At 36.3% G+C, this 6,000-nt stretch overlaps 1 protein-coding gene across 5 annotated transcripts in view; it reads left to right on the top strand.

Moving 5' to 3' along the window:
- ABCC4 (ATP binding cassette subfamily C member 4 (PEL blood group)) overlaps nt 1-6,000 on the top strand; it is a 231,460-nt gene that overhangs the window by 157,547 nt on the left and 67,913 nt on the right. The window lies entirely within an intron of this gene.

The following is a 6,000-nucleotide window of genomic DNA, read 5'->3' as shown; positions in this document are numbered from 1 at the left end:
GAACAAGAAAGGGATGGGCTGGAGAACTCGCTTCAGTTTTAGTAAAATCTTGCACTTGCTATTTTCTGTAGGGATCTCTCTCTCAAAGCTGATGTGGAACATGATTTATTGTAGTCTATATTGTCTTTATGCTGCTGAGTTTCATGACTCACTTGTTTCTTGGAGCCCTTTCTGTGGGTTCATTGATTTAGTGTTCTCTGATCGGCATTTGCCTTGAGTCACGAAGGAGATAAGAACATCTCTGGCGTTGAAACTGAGGGCTAGCACTCCATGGCAGATATGCCAGACCCGGCTCAGGAGCTTTTTTTTGTCTGAGGCACGCAGGCTGGTTACCAGTATCCCCTCTCCTGTGCCTTCTCCTTCCCTGCCCCGCACAGGGCTCCCCAGGAAATCACCACGACCTTATGGCTGTGTATTCACACGTTGCCAACACCTGCCCGAACATGACCAAAGGAATGGGAGAGGAATTCTGTGTCATAATCTTTTTTTTAGCCTGTTGATATTTTTATTGAGGTATTGTTTATACACAATAGAATTTTTTTTTTTTTTTTTTAAGTAGTTTGAGGAGTTTTGATAATTGTGTGCCTCCCTGGGTCAGACTACCCGAAATAAGATGTAGAACCTTCCCATCCCCTCAGAACGTCTCTCTTGCCCCTTTGTAGTTAATTTCCAAATTTCCAGACCCCCCCCCGCCAACTCTCCCAGATTTCCACTGACATAGAATCAATGTTCTTATTTTTGGGCTTTACATACATGTAAATGGAATCAATGTAGTACATGTTTTTTCTGTGGCTGCTGCCTTTTTCTCAGCATCTTTTTGCGATCCATCTCTGTTGCATGTCGCATGATTCATTTTTTTTTCCTTGAGTGATATTCCACTGAATGAAGATTTCACAATTTGTTTATTCCCTACTTGATGAACGTTCAGGCTGTTAACAGTTTTTAGCAATGAACCTTCTTGCACAAGTGTTGATGTGGATATGTGTTTTCATTTATTTTAGGTAAAACACCTAGAAATGAAATCGCTAGGTCATAAGTATGTGTATGTTAACTTAAAAAAAATTACCATAAAGGTTTTCAAGAATAGTTGCAACATTTTATACACTCACCAGCAGCGTGGGGCCGTTGTAGGGACCCTACATGTTTGCAACAGTTCCTATTATCAACCTTTTTGATTTTAGCCTTTCTAGTGGAGATTGGTCTCATTGTGGTTTTAATTCGTACTTCCCTGATGATTGATACTGAGCTCCTTTTCATGCATGCTTTTTGGCCATTCAGGTATCTTCTTTTGTGATCTATTGGTTCAGATCTCTTGCTGATTTTTTAAACTTTAAAAAAAATTCTTTTTACTGTTGATTTACAGGAATTTATATATATATATTATTTATTTATTTATTTATTTATTTATTTATTTATTTATTTATTTAGAGCACCTTGCGAAGTTGTGGGTTAGTGGGGAGGGGCAGAGGGAGAGGGAGAGAAAGAGAATCTCAAGAAGGGTCGACACGCAGCATGGAGTCCTTCATGGGGCTCCATCCCACAGCCCTGAGATCATGATCTGAGCTGAAATCAGGAGTTGGACGCTTAACCCACTGAGTCATCCAGCTGCCCCCATATATATATATATACACACACACACACGTATTTTTTTATAGTAAGTTTTTTTTTTTAAGATTTTATTTATTTATTTGACAGAGAGAGACAGAGAGAGAGAGGGAACACAAGCAAGGGGAGTGGGAGAGGGAGAAGCAGGCTTCCCGCCGAGCAGGCAGCTTGATGCGGTGCTCGATCCCAGGACCCTGGGATCATGACCTGAGACGAAGGCAGACGCTTAACGACTGAGCCACCCAGGTGCCGACCTCCCCTGTATATATTTCTTAGTACTAGTTTTTTAAAAATGCTAGTTTAATCTGGGCCTTTTTTGAATACTTTTCTTCCAGTCTGTGGTTTGCCTCTTTATATTGTTAACGAAGAACAAGTTTTAATTTTGTGAAGTCAGATGTTTTTGCCTTTTCCCTTCCTCTCTTTTGTAGTCCATGTTTTTTGTGTCTAAGAAATCTTTTTGTGTCTTTAAGGGGTGTGAAGAAACTTTCTCGTTCTACCTTTTTAAAAATTGAGGCATCTTGTATTAATTTTTGTGTATCAAATGAGGTTCATTTTTGTTTGCTTGTTTGTTTCTCCCCGGTTATTTTATTCACATTTGTTAAGACTTTTATGCATTTACACCTTGGTTAAAAATCATTTGACTGTTTGTGAGCAAGTCTGTCTCTTTATTTTGTTCCACTGATCTGTTTATCTATCCTTACACCCACACTGCTGTTGTGGTTGCACCTTTTAGTAAGACTTGAAATTTAGTAACTTTGTACTGCTTTGTCAAAATTGTTTTGATCATTCTAGATCCTTTACATATAAATTTTAGAAGCCTTTTAATTTGTTTTTTTAATAAGCCTGCTGGGATTTTGATACTTCCTTTTAGCTGTAGATTAATTTGAGGGGTCTGTGAATCTTAACTATATTAAATCTTTCAGTTATGAATGTGGTTTATCTCTCCTCTTATACAGGTCTTCTTTAATTTTAGAAGTGTTTTGTAGATTTTTATATAGAAATTTTGCACTCCTGGTTAAATTTATTCCTGATTATTTGATGTTTTTTAATTCTACTTGTGGAATTGTTTTTAATATCATTTTCCAATTGCTTGTTGCTAATGTACAGAAACACAGCTGATTTATGTAAATTGGCATTGTATCATTGAACTTGTGAGCTCATTTTGCATTTCCTGGAGTTGGTGTTTGTTTTGTTTTGTTTTCTATAGAATTTTCTACTTATACAATCATGTCAGCTGTTCATAATAATAGTTTTACTTCTTTATTTAAAATATATGACTTGTTTTGCCTTTTCTTAACTTACTGCTGTGGATGGAGAGCTAGAGCTTCAGTACAATGTTGAATAGAAATGGTGAGATAAGATTGTCTCATAATCTTAAAGCAAAATCTTTTAATATTTTTCCCTTAAGAATGATGTTAACTGCAATTTTGGGAGTAGATATCTGTTACCAGATTTTAAAAGTTTTTTTAAAATTCCTCATTTGGTGAGAGTTTTTACTTTTTACTTTTTTTAAAGAACAGATGTTGAATTTCGACAAATATTTTTTCTACATCTCTTCAGATATATGATTATTCGCCTTTACTCTTTTAACATGATACGTTATACCAGTTGATATTTACAGGTTAAATTAACCTTATATTCCTGGAATAAACACCACTTGATCATCTTGTCACATTTTATTCATGTATCATTACATTCAATTTATTAATACTTTGTCGAGAATTCTTGTATAATTGTTCATGAGGGATACTGGCCATCAGTTTGCTTTTCCCTGAAATATTTTGTCAGCTTTTGGTATCAGAGTTATATGGGCCTTATAAAAACAAAATGGGAAGTATTTCCTCTTCTTGATGGTCAGTTTTGGGTGTCCACTTGGCTAGGGTACAGTCCTCAGTTATTCAATCAGAAAGTAATCTGAGGGTTGCTGTGGATGTAATTGGAGTCCATAATCAGTTGACTTTAAGGAAGATTATTTTCGCCAGTCTGTGTGGGCCTGCTTCAGTTAGTTGAAACGCCTTGGGAGCTAAAGCTTCCCTGAAGAAAAACAAATTCTGCTTGTGAATAACACCATCATCTTCTACCCAAGAGTTCCAGCCCATCTTCCTAACCTCCTGCCCTGCGGATTTCTGGCTTGCCTAGGCCAATTTGATTGTGACGTGAGCATCCTTTTTATATTGTTAGATTGAGTTTATTGGTATGTTGTTTAGTGTTCCCAAGGCAGTTTGTTTTATAATTTTTCTTTTTTAAAATTTCTTTGTGTGTGTGTATATGGGTTTTTTTGTTGTTTATTTGTTTTGAGAGAGCGCATGCATGCACCCAGGGTGGGGGGGGCGGAGAGGCAGAGGGAGAGACAGAGAGAGAGAATATTAAGCAGGCTCCATGCCCAACACAGGGGCTCAGTCTCATGACCTGACATCATGACCTGAGTCAAGATCAAGAGTCAGATGCTTAACCGACTCAGCTACCCAGACGCCCCTCTTTGCGTGGTTTTTATATCATGATGAACGTGGACCAAATTCTCTGGAAGAATTCGGTATAATTTTTTTGCATAATCTACTTGTGAAGCCATCTGGGCCTAAAACTTCGATGGGAAGTTATAAAATTGTGCATTCACATTTTTAAATTGATACGGAATTATTCAGATTTTCTCTTCTTATGTCAGTCTCTACATAATTTTTCAAGAAATTTTTCCTTTACATTAAAACTTTGTAATTTAGGGGGCACCTGGGTGGCTCAGTCGTTAAGGGTCTGCTTTCGGCTCAGGTCAGGATCCCAGGGTCGTAGGATCGAGCCCCACATCGGGCTCCCTGCTCCGCGGGAAGCCTGCTTCTCCCTCTCCCATTCCCCCTGCTTGTGTTCCCTCTCTCGCTGTGTCTCTCTCTGTCAAATAAATAAATAAAATCTTTAAACTAAACAAACAAACAAAAAACTTTGTAATTTAGGGGTGCCTGGGTGACTCGGTTGAGCATTGGACTCTTGATCTCAGCTCAGGTCTTGATCTCGGGGTTGTGAGTTCGGGTGCCACATTGCCCAGCATGGAGCTGCCTTACAAAATTCTTTTAAAAATTTATCAGGACAATGTTTATCTTACGCTCTTTTTAATACCTGTGCTGTGTTAATGGTTGTTTTCCCCTCTTTTTTTTCTTGCTCAGTCTTGGTAAGGGTGTATTAATTTCATTGGTGCTTTTAAAGAGTCAAGCTTTGGGCTTGTTGATTTTTCTCCTTGGAAGTTAGTTTTCTGTTTCATTAATGTCTACTTTTCTCTTTCATTCTTCTGTATACTTTATTTAATATGCTGTTGTTTTTCTTAAGATACCTCTTAAACCCTTGACTTGTAGACTTTTTTTTTTCCCTTTAATAAGGCTTTATTTTTTTTTAGAGCAGCTTTAGTTTCACAGCAAATATAAGAGAAAGATAGAGATTTCCCATGTATCCCCCATAGTCCTTCTTTAAAAAAAAAAAAATTAAAAGGTAGAAATTTACCCTAACCACAGCTTTAGTTGCAGACCTCAAATTTCAATGTTAGCAGATTTTTATTTTCTTTTATATCAAGATACTTTTTAATTTTATTATACTTTTTTTTGAACCAGGTGTTAGGGAAGTGTATTACTGAATTTCCAAATGTTTAGTGACTTTCTGGTTATATTTAGGTAATGGATTTTTTTGTTAAATACATTTAGTTCAAAATATATTCTGTATAATTTCTGGCCCTTGAAGTTTGTTGATATTTGCTTTATAGCATAGTATATTATTTAGTTGAAAAGGATGTATTGTACAGTTATTGGCTGCAGTATTGTATCTCAATCAGATCAAGTTTGTTCATGTTTTCACATCCTCTATGTTTTTATTTTTATCTGCTTATTCTATCAGATACTGAGATATGTTGGTTAAAATCCCCCACTATGGTTATGGATTTGTCTGTTTCTCCTGGGTTCTGTCAGATTTTACTTTATATATTTTGGAGCTGTGTTATTAGGTGTATATAAATTTAGGTGTTTTTTTTTTTTTAATGTATCTTATAGATAAATTGAGCAATTATTCTTCTGAAATGTTTTCCTTTATTTCTAGGAATGCATCCTAACTTAAACGTTTCTGTTTAGTGTGGTATAGATAGATACTCCAGCTTTCTTTGGGTTAGTGTCTTCATGGGATACCATTTTCCAACCGTTTCTTTCCACCTTTATTTTTAAGGTGTGCCTTTTAAAAGCATAGAAATGGTCTCCATCCTTGAATTTCAAAATAAGCTATAAAAGTAAGAAAAGGTAGAAAGGAAGCTATTGACAAGGGAGATACGCTGAAGGTAAAAAAGAAAAAAAGAAAAAGGGAGGAAATGCACTGTGTTTTCCTAATGCTTTCTGTTGTGTTGGTTAATAAATTGTAAGCCTAACACCACCC

Source organism: Leptonychotes weddellii, chromosome 3 (assembly GCF_054177405.1).
Source record: "Leptonychotes weddellii isolate Sample4059 chromosome 3, ASM5417740v2, whole genome shotgun sequence".
In the NCBI taxonomy this organism is placed as follows: Eukaryota; Metazoa; Chordata; class Mammalia; order Carnivora; family Phocidae; genus Leptonychotes; species Leptonychotes weddellii.
Note: the sequence above shows the minus strand (reverse complement) of the source record. Positions and strands in the feature narration are given on the sequence as shown.